This window comes from Trachemys scripta, chromosome 2, assembly GCF_013100865.1.
Source record: "Trachemys scripta elegans isolate TJP31775 chromosome 2, CAS_Tse_1.0, whole genome shotgun sequence".
NCBI classification, from domain to species: Eukaryota; Metazoa; Chordata; order Testudines; family Emydidae; genus Trachemys; species Trachemys scripta.
In genome coordinates this window covers 58,937,581-58,953,406 of record NC_048299.1, presented here as the reverse complement: position 1 = coordinate 58,953,406, position 15,826 = coordinate 58,937,581, and the positions used below count along the sequence as shown (strand labels likewise).

General features: G+C 49.8%; 1 long non-coding RNA gene across 1 annotated transcript in view; it reads right to left on the bottom strand.

Moving 5' to 3' along the window:
- LOC117871544 overlaps positions 1 to 15,826 on the bottom strand; it is a 55,381-nt gene that overhangs the window by 8,764 nt on the left and 30,791 nt on the right. The window lies entirely within an intron of this gene.

The following is a 15,826-nucleotide window of genomic DNA, read 5'->3' as shown; positions in this document are numbered from 1 at the left end:
AACTCAGTGGGGTATGTGAATGACTTAATGCATAGATACTTAAGCTATGAACAATATAGAAAAACCAAGGATGGCTGGATGGATGGGCAGGCATAGAAGGAATGGATAACCTGCCTGCCACAATACCATTCTCCCCACTTCCTCTGGAGTGTTGTAGGTTGGGCCTCTGTAATACTTGAACGTGAGAGAGAATGGATAAGACGGACAGCTGCTCTCAGTGTAATTATTCTCTGCGGACCCCTGATTTCTGATTGTGAGTTAATGTGCTTCAAGGATTAACTCCTGCTAGGTCATCTTCATGGACTCTCAGTCCCTAGCCCGGGGAGGGCAAACTACAGCCCGCCGACCAGATCCGGCCCGTTAAGGCTTTCAATCCAGCCTGCGGGAGTGCCAGCCCCATGATGCAGCGGGGCTAAGGCAGGCTCCATGCTTGCCCTGGCCCCGCGCCGCTCCCGGAAGCAGCTGGCACCATGTCCCCCGCAGAGGGCTCTGTGGGCTGCCCTTGCCTGCAAGCACCGTCCCCCGCAGCTCCCATTGGCTGGGAACAGGGAACTGCAGCCAATGGGAGCTTCAGGGGTGGTACCCACAGGCTAGGGCAGCGCGCAGCTGAGCCGCTTGCCCCACCCCACCCCTAGGAGCCACTGCCGGACATGCTGGCCACTTCCGGCAGCAGCGCGGGGCCAGGGCAGGCAGCGAGCATGCCTTAGCCCCGTTGCGTGCCACTGCCACCCCAGAGCCGCTCAAGGTAAGTGGCGCCAGGCCAGAGCCCGCACCTCAAACCAATCCTGCACTCCGCACCCCAATCCCCTGCCTTGAGTCCCCTAGCCCCCTACTTTGACCCCCCTCCCGCACTCTTCACCACCTCCTGAATCCTAACTCCCTGCCCTGAGGCCCCAACCCCCTGCCCATAGCCCCCTGCTGCACCCCACATCCCAACCCCCTGCCCTGAGCCCCCTAACCCCCCTGCGGCACACCTCCTGCACCCCAACCCCCTGCTCTGAGCCCCCTCCTGCACCAAGCCCCCAACCCCCTGCCCTGAGCCCCCGCCGCATCCTGCACCCCTCCTGCACCCCAACCCCTTGTCCTGAGCCCCTTCCTGCACACCGCACCCCCTCCTGCACCCCAACTCCCTGCACCAGCCCTACATTCATGGCCCTGTATACAATTTCAGATGTGGCCCTTGGGCCAAAAAGTTTGCTTAGCCCTGCCCTAGCCCCTCCCACTAAAGAGGATGATCTGAGGAAAACTTCTATTAACAATCATGTCCTGGAGTTTCTTGGATGCACTGCGTCTCTTGTCCCTTCCATGGGTATCTTTGCAGGAAATGATGGTTTGACTATTGTGCTTTAAAGTCCTGGTGACTGTGTCCCTGTTTCCTCTCCCTGTATCAACATTCAGTCAGTGTTATCAGAGTTGAAAATTAGTTGCTTCCAAGACTGCAGAGCATGTCAAATTACAGAAAGGATCTCTTAAACCAGAACAGAGTAATTAAAACACAATCTAAATTTACTCCTCACTCTAGAGATCCTAATCCATTTTCCTGTGTCTGTCTTTTAGATTATAAACTCTTTGTGGCAAGGGTTCATTTTATATTTGTGTCTTATACTTTTTCATTTCTTAGCAGAATAATAATAATAGCAGCAGCCCCAAAACTAGTCTACAATCATAGTTTGCAAGTAGGCCAAAGTATATCTGTATTCTAGTGCATTTAGAAAAAAATACATTAGGGCTGCAAAATACAGTGCAGCAAATAAGCTATGACAATATAGAGAGATATGGAAGTGACTCAAAGCAAGTTAGAAAAAAAGAAGCTCTGTTTATTCAGAACTGAACTAAATGGGGAATTTGACATATTGATCTGACAGTATTAAACCTTAACATTGTATTATTTTGACGGTTTTGTACCCACATACTTTAACATCACAGAGCTAAAACTATGGTGTTGCATGCCCAGTTTATCAAAAAACTGTTATGAACAAAAGAGAAGGAATTTGTTTCTTCATCTTCTTCGTATTTGTGTTGTTGATTCCACATTTTATTTTAATCTGAAAATTAATCACATTTTTCATTCAATTAGGATACATACGCATATTATTAGTTGGAAACACAATGCACTATTAATAATAAGGGAATGTTTCATTTAAGCTCCAGAGCTCTGGTTAGGTGAGGAGCCAAGTGCTTCCTGAAAAGGAGACAAGGGTCTTTCAGGAGGTGCTCAGCACCTCTCAGGACTGCACCCCAGATCTCTGATATTTATTTTCTATTAATATTTTAAAAGATTTTCAATATGTTTCTGTTGCCTTCATTAAATAATGTGATGCTTGTGGTGGCCAAAAGAAAAATCTAATCCTTCCTGTGCTGTGCACCTCCTGCCAGGCATTGAGTGCCCTCAGTTCCCAATGAGGTCAATAGGTTGAGGACACCTTGCAGGACTGGATCGCCTATCCCATTAGCACCCTCTAACTCTCATTGACTTCAGTAGGAGTTGAGAATTCTCTGTCTCTCTAAAGAGGTTTTCAACACCTTTCACAATCAAGCCCTTAATTTCCAGTGAAAATGGCTCATGCAAATGTATATAGGCTTGTAGAAAAAGTGTGTGTTTTCTATTTCAAAAGGTACTTAGTCAGAATGTTGGGTCTGATCTAGTTTACAGTAATGGAAATTAGAAGTAACGTGATGGGGTTAACATCAGAGTAAAAGAGATGTAAGTGAAAGGAGAATCAAGCCCTTGTATTTTTTTTTTTTTTTTTGGAAGTTCATATCTATTTTCTCTGTGTCAAATGCATTGCTACACAGGGCCCATCCTGCCCTCAGATACACAGTAGGAATGATAGGAATTACACCTGTGAAACTGAGGCCAGGATTGGGCCTTTAATTATCTTATTCATTCCAAAATGCTTTTAACAAAAGTCCGTGAACAACTATTTTTATTGAAGAACTAAAACATAATATGGGCTATCAACTCAAATTTTAACTAAATGACTGCATGTTGATTTTGATATGTAATATAGAATGCACTCTGTACCTCACAATCCTTATATTCAATTTTAAAATTAGTTTGTTAGTCATTCTCAATAAATTTCTATTGCATCCATGGGAAAATATGTGAGCCCTCTGGTGGTCAAAACAATACCTTTTGTTTCCCATGGATGGTATGCTAAAATAGCATATCCTAACAGAAAAAGTGTCTGCTTTATATATTTCAAAGATATTGAATTACAATTTTGTTAAGATTGTACTTTTACTAAGACTTCTTATATGTTTTTCCTCCATAGGTGATTTTAGACTGATCCTTACTACCTCTGTAAAGCCAAATGTAATGATATCTGAATCAAAACCTTTGCATTAAAAATAACCAACTTAGGACTTGTCTACACTACAAAATTAAGTTGACCTAACTTACGTCGGCATACATCCACCACAGTAATTACATCACTTGTGCATGTTGTTGCCTGAGTTTCAGGGATTTACAGTGTCTACACTTTGTTCCTTGTGTCGGCAGTGTGTGTCTTCACCAGGAATGCTTGCACCAGCTGAACTGTCAGTGTGACGCATTGTGGGACAGCTTCTGAAAGCCAGCAACAGTTGATATAAGCAATGCAGTGTCTAAACTGACACTGCATCGACCTAACTACATCCATGGGTGGCCGATGACCCGGCTGTTGGGAGGCAGGACGGCCAGCCCCAGCCAGCCTGGGCCAGGGCAGAGCACCAGGAACTGCAGGAGGCAGTCTGGGGGCAGAGTGTAGGTGGGGCCATGCCAGGCTGTTTGGGGAGGCACAGCCTCCCCCAGCCCCAATACCCGCCACCCATGACTACATCGACATTGACTCTGTATCTCTCGTGGAGGTGTAGTTATTAAGTCGGTGTAATGAGCGAGTTACATCAGCAGGAGCGCAATTTTAATGTAGACACTTACAAAGGTCAACGTAAACTGCTTTACATTGACCTAACTCTGTAGTGTAGACCAGAGCTCAGAAAAATCACAGTTCCTCCATACAGAGATACATGACCTGGTTCTCTACTGCCTTGTACTTTGTGTAGGCATGTACTCTTTTGCCCAGTGGGTGTAAAATACTGCTGTTCTGATCTGGTACCATTTCATACCCACTTTGCACAAATAAATAACTACATACAGTGAAATGTGGCAGAGAATGAAGCCCATGATATTTAATATTTATAGAAACAGCCATGTTAAAAAGGGATTAACTTTTAAATGGCCAAGTTAAGCAAGCCACAATTAAAGCTAACTGGTCATCCTGCCCAATTTAGCACTTCAGTGTGTAGCTAGGTTTTAATAAATTCAAAGATTTTTATGGCTCAGAAGGATATCTATTGTTTCCAGAGTTGTTGTAGCCATGTTAGTCCCAGGATATGAGAAAGACAAGTTAGGTGAGGGAATATCTTTTATTGGACCAACTTCTATTGGTGGAAGGTACAAGATTTTGAGCTACACAGAACTCTTCTTCAGGTCTGGGGAAGGAAGCAGAGTGTCTGAGCTAAATACAAGTTAGGACAGATTGTTAAGCAGAAGATCTAAACTCCCTCCTACACTGCCACCACAGCTTCAACAACCACCTCCTGCCCATTAAACTCTCTCTGGAACACTCCCACAATAACATCAACTTCCTGGACACCACAATCAGCTTCAGCAATAGAACCCTACAGACAACCACATACAAGAAACCCACAGATCACCACACCTACCTCCTCAGATCCAGCAATCACCACAGACACCCCCAAAAAATCTGTTATCTACAGCCAGGCACTCAGGTACCACAGAATTTGCTCTGAAGAGAAAGTCCAGGATACACACCTAAACCACCTTCACTAAACAAGGACACTCCATGAGAGAAGTAGATTGAAGGTCAGGAGATTCAATACAGGAAAACAAAACCCACTGACTGCACACCACTAGTTATCACCTACCAGCCCATTTTGGATCGCATACAGGATTTCATCAAACAATTACAACTCATATTTGATGGGGACCACATCCTGACAGAAATCTTTCCTGAATCCCTTCTTCTGGCCTTCAAACAATCCCCCCCTCCTCACCAAACTCACCATCAGAAGCAAGCTCCCCACAGACCAGGACACACCAACTCAAAGTAGCACCAGACCCTGCCACAACAACAGACACAAAAACTTACAGACATATCTCCTCTACTGCAATGAGCAATTGTTCCCACAACACACCTTTCAAGACCCATGGGTCCTACACTTGCCTATCACAACAAGTGGTGTACAGCATCCAGTGCATCCAATGCCCCAATAACAACTATGTCAGTGAAACATAGACAATCACTACACTCTCAAATGAACTCACACAGAAAATGATAAAAGACAAAACCACCATATCACTTAGGGGTGAACACTTTTCACAAAGTGATCACTTCATATCTGATCTTTCAATACTTGTTCTCAAGGGAAACCTGCACAACACCTTCAAAAGGTGAGCATGGGAACTTAAAATCATACCTCTGCTAGACTCCAAAAGCCATGGACTTAGAGATGCTGGTTTAATGGTTCATTACAACAATTTTTAACATACCACACTACCTGCTACCCTTTATTGCCCACTTTGAACACTTTATGCATATCAATCTAACCCCCAATTGTCCACTTCATTTCAAATGACCACCAACAATGTGCATTACCCATTCTGTTTAATAATCTGTCCCAACTTGTATTTTAGCTTTGCCACTCTGCTTCTTTCCCTGGACCCGAAGAAGAGTTCTATGCAGGTTGATAACTTGTATCTTTCACCAATAGAAGTTGGTCCAATAAAAGATATTACCTCACCCACCTTGTCTCAAGGATATCTAGAACACTCTTGTCTGATTGATATTAACTTGCCAGCAGAACAAAGTGCCAACAGGCTGGTGTCCTACAGAATCACAGAATATCCATAGTAATCCATCTAAAACTGGAATGTAATTTGCTACTGAACTTTCACACCCATTTATTTATAACAGAACATGATGGTGTTTGCACCTGGGTTTTCACTTAAGGATTCATAGAGTTTAAGGCTAGAGGGACTACCAGATCATCTAGTCTGACATCCAGTCTGTCTATCACAGGCCACCAACTCCATCCAGCACCCGCATACTAAGCCAACAACTGAAATTAGACCAAACTATTACAGCTCGATTGTCATGTGCCACAGGCAGAGAATAGGAGGGACAGAGGCGCAACAGTGCCTGAGGCCCTGCAATGGCAGAGTAATGATTTAGTGTTTCCTATTGCTAACACCTACACTTAGAAGCTAAGACCTCTGTCATTAACTGTATATTAACATCCAGCAGAATTACAGAAAGGAGCTGACACCCAGTAATTTCAGATAGTCATATGTTTCCCTGCAAAATCTTAGATCATTGATATACTGTTTTTTCTCCTCCACAAGCTTGGCCATTTATATTTAAACCAGGATTAAAACCCCAAGTGTATTGTAAGAGCCTTTTTTAACATACACTGGAGTCAAAGGGAGATTTGCCATCCATTTCAATTGAGCAAAATTAAGCTGTAATTGACCAGCTGCTAACAAAGAAAAATACTTCACATGTCCATGTGTTAATGTATTTTTATTATACCCAGATGTCTAGGTTTATGAATGCAAAGAAGGGCCCTCCTGTTAACCCTAATTATGGTGTTTTGCCATCTTTATTAACTTGACAGAGGTGTCAGTGCTGCTGTTTTTGTTATTGGGACATGCTCTCTCACACACACACACAAACACACACACACGACTCCCACACACTGCTCTGGCAGCACATATGAACCCTTAATGCACCACAATAGTTTGAGGAAAAGTCCCCCAGCACAGGCACAATGAACAATCAGCATTCACAGCGCTATGCTGCCCACCTTGCAAGTAGAGATGGGCAAAAATTTCCTGCCAAAGTTTTTCTCAGCTGAAAAATGCAGATTTGGGTCAAATAAAGTGATTTATGCACTTCCAGTGCTGTGCCTTCAGAAGAGGCAGCTCAGAATCAGACCCATTATTTATTTATTAAGTACCAACTTTGTGCTTGGCCCTGTTTTAAATGAGGACATTTCCTGCTTTGAAGCTGAGAGTTTATTTGTGTATATAATTTTGTTTCACTTTAGGAGGGACTTGAACGTGGAGAGGGTGATGGCTAGGGAATTTGGGATGAGGGTGGGTATAAATAACAACAATAATAATGGATAATGGCACGGAGGTGGAAGCAGAAGGAGGAGGAGACAAATGGGGCAATGAGACTGGCTGTGATCAACAGCACCACAAAACCAAATTACAACTGAGGAAGTTGGTGAATTTCATATGGCAAAAATGGCACTTGAATACTAACAAGTTCTGCCCCATTATTGTCACATTTTAAATCCATTATGTTTGAGGGGGTTTAAAATTTGGCAGTGTAGCGAGGCAGTCTGGTTCCCTGGCGCCCCAGAAGGGGACGAGCCTCTCTGGACACCAAAGTGGGCGGAGCCACCAAATCCTGCGCCCGCACCGCAGAGGTCAAGGCGCAGGACAGGAAGTATAAAAGCCCGACCCCAGAGCTCACTTGGAACTCAGCCACCAGAGAGGCCAGATGCCTGTGGCATAGCTCCCAGTTGGGAGATCACGGCAATCGGCGTCTGACCCGAGGACTGGCCAGACCAGCCAATGCCTGATGCTAGCCCGAGCCCAGAGATGCTGCCAAGCCTGCCGCTCACCAGTTACCCCAAGGAGCTGCCAAGCCAACCGTGCGCCGGTTACCCCGAGGAGCCCATGGTGTGTGACCCCTTGGAGGACGCCGTCCGGACTCAGGTACCCCTAGACGGGGAGGTAGGAAGTAGCCCGGGGCAGCCGATGCTAGTCTGGCTGCAGCACTGCCAGAGCCCATATCAGTGTGTTGTGGTGAGAAGAATCCCCACTGACACAGCAGTGGGTCTTCTGCCGCTGCTAGGGCCCTGGGCTGGGGCGCAGTGGAGTGGGTAGATCTGCGTCCCCCCTGCCACCCACCTTGCGGGTGGCAGTCTCCCCCTCTCCCAGGCCGCTCGAAGACAGGAGCCTGGAGTTTCTGTTCATCTGTTTGCTCAGCCCCTGCCTGAGGGCCTGAACTACTGACTGTTTGTTGCCCACCCTTATCCAGGGCCTGGGCCTGCTAACATTGAACTGTTTGCTCAGCCCCCACCTGAGGGCTTGAGCTGCTGACTGTTTGCCGCACAGCCAGGCTAGTTCCCCGACACACCTGACCAAAGTAGCAAGGAGGTCTGGTTCCCCGCCGACCCGGAGGGGGACGAGCCCCGGCCGAACCTCCCCTACATGTGGTGGAGAATGCAGGCAACGATCCCCCATCCTTGTGAGAAGGGATCTGTGGAGGAGTGTGCCTGAGCGACCATGGATATTATCAAGTTCTTAGCCAAAAGCCAACAACAGCAGCGGGCTGCCCAGCTCCAGTAGCAGTAGCAGCTGGTCCAGCAGCTCGGGACCCAACAGCAACAGCTGATTTTGGAGCTGGATCGCCAGAACCGGGACCACCAGCAACAATGCCTGCAGCAGTTGGTGACCTTGCTGCCCTGGCCTGTGGAGCCCCAGCCTGCGGGTGCCACCGGAGCACCCGGCCTAGCGCCTCCTCTCCGGTTGACAAAGATGAGCCCCAACGACGATCCCAAAGCCTTTCTTGTGACTTTTGAAAGGGTGGCGTTAGTCGCAGGCTGAGCCCAAGAACAATGGGCTACCATCCTGGCCCCGTACCTGACTGGGACTGCCCAAACCGTATATTGGAGCCTGTCCATGGATGCAGCACGGGACTACACCTGGGTAAAGGCAGCAATCATAGATGCCTTGGATGTTAGTCCGGAGACCTGCCGACAGCGGTTCCAAAGCTTGGTCTACCCTACGGGGGCCCGACCCCGGATGGTCGCCCAAGAGTTGAGGGAAGCATGCAAGCGGTGGCTACAGCCCAAAAGGCAAACCCCAGATGAGCTCGTTGAACAAATTATTCTGGAGCAATTCATCCATATACTCCCATCGCGAGGGAGGGCCTGGGTCCTCCGCCATTGGCCTACGACATTAACTGCTGCCATCACACTGATGGAGGATTTCCTGCCGGTGAAGCACCAGTGGGATCGATCATTCAAGCTGCCCCGGCAGGACCGGAGCACCCTAACCCAGAGAAAAGGGGGGCCACCCGGATCGAACCATGTAATCCGTCACGGGGACCGGAGCCCCAACCCCGACTTGCCGAGGTCCCGGTTCGACAAGCCCCGGCACCTTGACCAGATGCCCGAGGGACCAACCGAAGCCCTCCCAGGGGCCAGGCGGAAACACTGTCCCAGCCTGGCCACTTGGACCTCGGACCCTGTTTTTCCTGTGGGAAATATAGCCATTTACAGCGGGCCTGCACCAAAATGGATTGCCACTTCGGCCAGGTCTGCACAGGAGAAGTCCGCGCCGGACGCCCACAGGCCACCAAGATTACGGTGCCAGTGGTTGTTGGGGATTGCCCAGCCTTGGCCCTAATTGATTCAGGCTACGGCCAGACTGGTTCGTCAAAGCCTAGGCCTCCAGGCTGATCCACGCCTGGGGACGATCTGTCTACAGTGCATTCACGGCGACGTATGACCCTACCCCAGTGCCCAAGTCCGGCTGACTGTGGATGGGGTACGCGATCGATGGTGGTCGGCCTGGCTCCTCGGCTCACCTACCTGGTGATCCTGGGGCAGGACTGGCCAGACTTCCCGGAAGTCCTTTGCTCAAATGCCGACGAGAGGCCCCCAGTTACCCCAGTGCTGGAAGGGGGCCTCCGTGAGACCCAGTCAGAGTGGGAGGAGGCACCAGACCCCAACTGACTGGAAGAAGAATCCGAGAACTCCCATCCAGAAGCTGCTGCTGAACCCCTGCTTCACACTGACTTTTGTCGTGACCAAAGGGCAGATCCCAACCTCAGTCACGCTTATGAGCAACTATGATGGGGCCGTAATTGACCCGCACCGGGCGAAGCAGTGGCCACACTTCGAACTGCGGCAGGATCGGCTTTATCGGGTAGAATGGGACCAGCGCACTGGAGAACTCCAGAGCCAACTACTCGTGCCTTGATGTCACCGGCGGGCAGTAATGAAACTCACCCACGACATCCCTGCTGCCGGGCACTTGAGCCACAAGAAGACTCTAGCCCAGATACTGACACGCTTCTTCTGGCCCGACGTGCATCAGGAAGTAAGGAACTATTGTAGCTCCTGCCCAGTGTGCCAACTAGCCACACCCCCGAGGACACCTAAGGCCCTGTTGGTCCCCGTGCCCATTGTCGAAACGCCTTTCAAGCGCGTGGCCATGGACCTGGTGGGGCCCCTCCCAAAAAGCACTGCTGGATTTCAGTATGTGTTGGTCCTAGTAGATTATGCTATTATGCTACCCATTTCCTGGAGGCAGTGCCACTGCGGAGCATCACCGCCCGAACCATTGCAGGCGAGCTCGTGAAGGTCTTTGTTTGTGTAGGCCTGCCCCGGGAGATTCTCACTGACCAGGGCACCAACTTTACCTCCCAACTGCTGTGGCAGGTGTGTTGGCTCCTGGGTATCAAACAGTTACGCACCTCTATTTACCATCCACAAACCGACGGTTTGGTTGAACGGTTTAACCGTGCTCTAAAAGACATGTTGCGCAAATTCCCCCCAGAAGAACTACCCAATTGGACCAGCTACTCCTGCCTTTGCTTCTGGCGATCTGAGAGGTGCCCCAGTCCTCGACAAAGTTTTCCCCCTTTGAGTTGTTGTATGGCCGCTGCTCACGGGGGCTCCTGGACCTGATGCGTGAAGCCTGGGAACAAGCTCCATCACCAACCCAGGGCCTCTTGAAGTACATCCTCCAGCTCCAGGAACGCCTCACTCAGGCTGGGGCGCTCACACGGGAAAACTTAAGGGCCACCCAGGAGGCCCAAGCACAATCAAGACACGCAGAGCCACAACTTTAAACATGGTGATCGGGTCCTGCTTCTCCTGCCCTTGAGCAAGTCAAAGCTACTGGCCCGCTGGCAGGGCCCCTACGAGGTGGTCCGGAAGGTGCGGCCCATCACCTATGAGGTCAACCAACCGGACCGACATAAGAAAATCCAGCGGCACCATGTCAACCTCCTGAAGCCCTGGCGGGAGTGCGAGGGCTTCTTAATTAACCCCTACCCGCCGTAGCCAGAACTGGGCCCCCATGCCGCCCTGACCCAGGACACCGAGGGGCCCCAGCTTGCAGAGACCCTCACAGACGAACAACGCAAGCAATCCCAGTACCTCCTGCAGGCGTTCCCGCGAACCTTAACTGGCCAGCTGGGTTACACAACCCTGGTTTATCATACCATTCAGACAGAACCTGGGGTAGTGACCCGAGAAGCGACCAGGCCCTTGCCGCACAGAATGCAGCAGATCGTCGAGGAAGAGGTACAAGCCATGCTAGAGCTGGGCGTAATTGAACCCTCACAGAGTGAATGGCGTAGCCTGATAGTGCTAGTACCCAAGCCCAGTGGGATGCGGCGCTTCTGCATCGACTTCCAATGTGTCAACACTATTTCTAAATTTGACGCGTATCCGATGCCTCGCGTAGATGAGCTGCTTGGCTGGTTAGGGGAGGCTCGCTTCCTCACCACACTTGACCTCAGCAAGGGCTACTGGCAGATCCCCCTTGACACCGCTTTGAGGGAGAAGACCGCGTTTACCACCACAACAGGTCTGTACCAATTCACCCAGATGCCCTTCGGCCTCCATAGGGCCCCAGCCACGTTTCAGCGGCTGATTGACCGTGTCCTCCAACCCCATCGAGACTATGTGGCCGCCTACTTGGACGATGTGGTCATCTACAGCTGCCACTGGGAGGATCATTTGGTACGGGTAGTTGCAGTCCTGAGATCCCTGCAGGCAGCCGGGTTGACAGCCCACCCAAAAAATGCCGCATTGGATGGCAAGAGACTACTTATCTGGGCTATGCCATAGGGAACAGACAAGTGAAGCCCCTCGTGGGAAAGGTCCAGGCCCTGGTGGCCTGCCCGCTTCCCACCACAAAGCATCAGGTGCAACAGTTCTTGAGGCTCGCCAACTAATATCGGCGTTTCATTCCCCATTTTGCGGTGGTCGCCATCCCTTTGACCAGCCTTTTAACCAAGGACAGCCCTCAACATGTAGTTTGGATCCAGGAATGTAAAGATGCCTTTCAGGAACTCAAAATGAGTCTCTGCCATGAACCGGTCCTCTACAGCCCAAATTTCAACCGGGACTTCATCCTCCAAACTGATGCCTTGGAGGTAGGACTGGGCGCCATCTTGCCCCAAGAAATAGATGGGGAAGACCATCCGGTCTTATATATCAGCTGGAAATTGTTTCAGTGGGGGAAGAACTACGCGGTGGTGGAGAAGGAGGCCCTTGCAGTGAAATGGACTTGTGATGCCCTACGTTACTCCATTCTTGGAGCCCCGTTCACCTTAGTCACCGACCACGCCCCGCTTCAGTGGCTGAACAAATGAAAGACAATAATATGAGAATACTGCGTTGGTAGCTGGCGTTACAGCCCTATGCCTTTACGGTTCGCCATCGGGCAGGCAAGGACCACGCTAATGCTGACTTCCTGTCCCGCCTGGGAGGTATGGAAGAGTCTGGCCCCAATAAGTGGGAGCCAGACTTCAGGGCGGGGTGTGTGTAGCAAGGCGATCTGGTTCCCCGCCGCCCCAGAGGGGTACGAGCCTCTCTGGACACCAAAGTGGTCAGAGCCACCAAATCCTGCGCCCGCCCCGCAGAGGTCAAGGCGCAGGACAGGAAGTATAAAAGCCCGACCCCAGAGCTCACTTGGAACTCAGCCATCAGAGAGGCCAGACGCCTGTGGCGTAGCTCCCAGTTGGGAGACCACGGCAATCGGCGTCCGACCCGAGGACTGGCCAGACCAGCCAATGCCTGATGCTAGCCCGAGCCCAGAGATGCTGCCAAGCCTGCTGCTCACCAGTTACCCCGAGGAGCTGCTAAGCCAACCGTGCGCCGGTTACCCCGAGGAGCCCATGGTGTGTGACCCCTTGGAGGACGCTGTCCGGACTCAGACCTCCGGTCCGGACAGGGAGGTAGGAAGTAGCCCGGGGGCAGCCGACGCTAGTCTGGCTGCAGCACTGCCAGAGCCCATGTCAGTGTGTTGCGGTGAGAATCCCCACTGACACAGCAGTGGGTCTTCTGCCGCTGCTAGGGCCCCGGGCTGGGGCGCAGTGGAGTGGTGGATCTGCGTCCCCCCGCCACCCACCTTGTGGGTGGCAGTCTCCCCCTCTCCCAGGCCACTCGGAGCCAGGAGCCTGGAATTTGCTGTTCAACTGTTTGCTCAGCCCCTGCCTGAGAGCCTGAGTTACTGACTGTTTGTTGCCCCGCCCTGATCCAGGGCCTGGGCTTGCTAATATTGAACTGTTTGCTCAGCCCCTGCCTGAGGGCCTGAGCTGCTGACTGTTTGCCGCACAGCCAGGCTAGTTCCCCGACACACCTGACCGAAGTAGCGAGGCAGTCTTGTTCCCCGCCGCCCCGGAGGGGGACGAGCCCCGGCCAAACCTCCCCTACAGGCAGATCAAGTTTTCCCATCTTTGTGCCAGTGCATCCTTCAGGAATAATGTAGGAGCTAGGAGACATGACATGACATCATACAAGCACTCAACGAATTAATTTCACTTCTGTGACAGAGGGCCGGCACAAAGTCATTGCACCACTTCAGTCTCATTTAAGCCCACAAAACAAAATTTAAGTGGGATTTAGATGGTGCATAGGGCTTGTAATGGGTCCCTGCACAGGGATGGGAATGTCTCTCAATATCTTCTTTCAGATATTAGCATTTCAGATGGAGCATACTTTTTATTTGTTTTTGTTTTATGGCATTTTTGAAATAATGATTTGTCTTTCCATGGCTCTGTGATTCATTTGATTGTTTTCTCTCATTTTAAGGTGAATTTTAATGTTTTAATCTGTTTGCTGTCATCTCTCATTTCTGTGAAGCACTTAGATTGCCATGCAGATAGGTTCTATATAAAGAAGGTGTATTATTATAATCATTAAAGTTAGAGAACCTTGAGTCATCTCTTACTAAAGATAGTGCTTGCACTCCCAGGTAGTGCTTCCTTTTAGGTGACTAGGAGGAGGTGCAGTTTCCAAGTTTGTCAATGCAGAAGAGCAAGGATGAAATATTAAATGAGAATGATAGGGTGGATTTAACACAGAGATGTTCAGAGAATTTCTTTACTCAATAAAAACAATGATCAGGATACTGCCACAGAGGTTGATCTCATCATATCAGCTCTCAATCAAATAGAATAGGGACAGGACAGCACTCTGATGGGAGATCTCCAAAGTGCAACGGTGCTCCAGGAAGTGGTGGTGTTGAGTGAGGAGGTGGCGCTCTCTTCTCTGAGGATATGTTTACAGTGCAGTCATGGAATGTAAGTGCAGCTCATGTAGACATACACAAGCTAGCCTTAATCTAACTGGTACCGGAACAATGAAGTCACAGCAGCGTGGGCTCTACGAGCCCATCCAGGAACGTTGGTTAATTACTCAGACAGCTAGCCCATGCAGAAGCCCATTCTGCCATGGCTTCACTCCTCCAGTCCCCAAGCCAACTAGATTAAAGCTAGTTTGGGTGTGTCTACACAAACTTCAATCACACTCCACGACTGCAGCATAGACATACCCCGAGTCAGGAATGAACCAATGCCCAGCCAAGTGCTAGGGGACACTGCTGCTGGAGTTTATGTCTTTGGATAAGGGGCTTTTGGAGGCTGGCTCAGCCCTGTTACCTGCGTAGGCTTTTCTAATTAGTACCACTGATTTCAGTGACTACTATGGAGCAATGCCGGGGTGCAAAATCACCAGTGCTCAAGTTTACCCCAGCCACGTTCCCTCCCTTTCTGGCACGCTCCCATGCTGACCTCTACTCTGCCCCTGGAATGCCCCCTATACTGAGGACTGCTGCAGAAGCAGCTGAGAGGTGATGGAATCACCTTTTTGTGCCTGGCATACACGCAGGGCCGGTTCCAGCTTTTCTGCCGCCCCAAGCGGCCAAAAAAAAAAAAAAAAAGAGCGGCAGCACTTCAGCAGCAGCTCAATCGCGCCGCTTCTTCTGCGGCAGTTTGGCGGCGGGTCTTCCCTCTCTTCCTCTTCGGCGGCAATTCAGCATTAGCTCAAAGAGGAAGAGAGGGAGTGAGGGACCCGCCGCCAAATTCCCGCCGAAGACCCAGACGTGCCGCCCCGATACCGGATGGAGTGCCGCCCCTTTGAATTGGATGCCCCAAGCACCTGCTTCCTACGCTGGTGCCTGGAGCCGGCCCTGCATACACACCCTCTGCACCAGTGCAATTCATTGCAGGGCATAGAGGAGCAACAGAACAATGATGAACCAGGACTATTGACTTCAATGAGAGCTGTGAATGCCTAGCATTTCTGAAAATCAGGCCCATAAAGTGTTGTTGTTTTATTTTATCTGCACTGCTAGGTTTAATGCGCAAGGTTTAACCCCTCCTTCCCCACAAAATAATTATCCCATTCTCACGTCCTCCCATATTCCTTACAGATTTGTTTGCCAAAGGTCAGAGATAAATACTGAAAATATTTTACCTAACAAAAATTTTAAAATAACACCATTTAAAATAGCTGCAGGTGCTTTGTCTTCATCACATAGGGGATTGAAACTTCCGGACAATTTGAGAAAAGACATTAATGCTCAGAGCCCTTTATTAGCCAAACAAGAGTTTTAATTTTCCATTAGCAATAGCAGTAGTTCCATCAGGTTGCTCAACTAGCCACACCTGAGCAGAATCCAGACGAGGGTGTCTTTCTTTTCAGCCTGGAGTTTTTAACTCTTAGC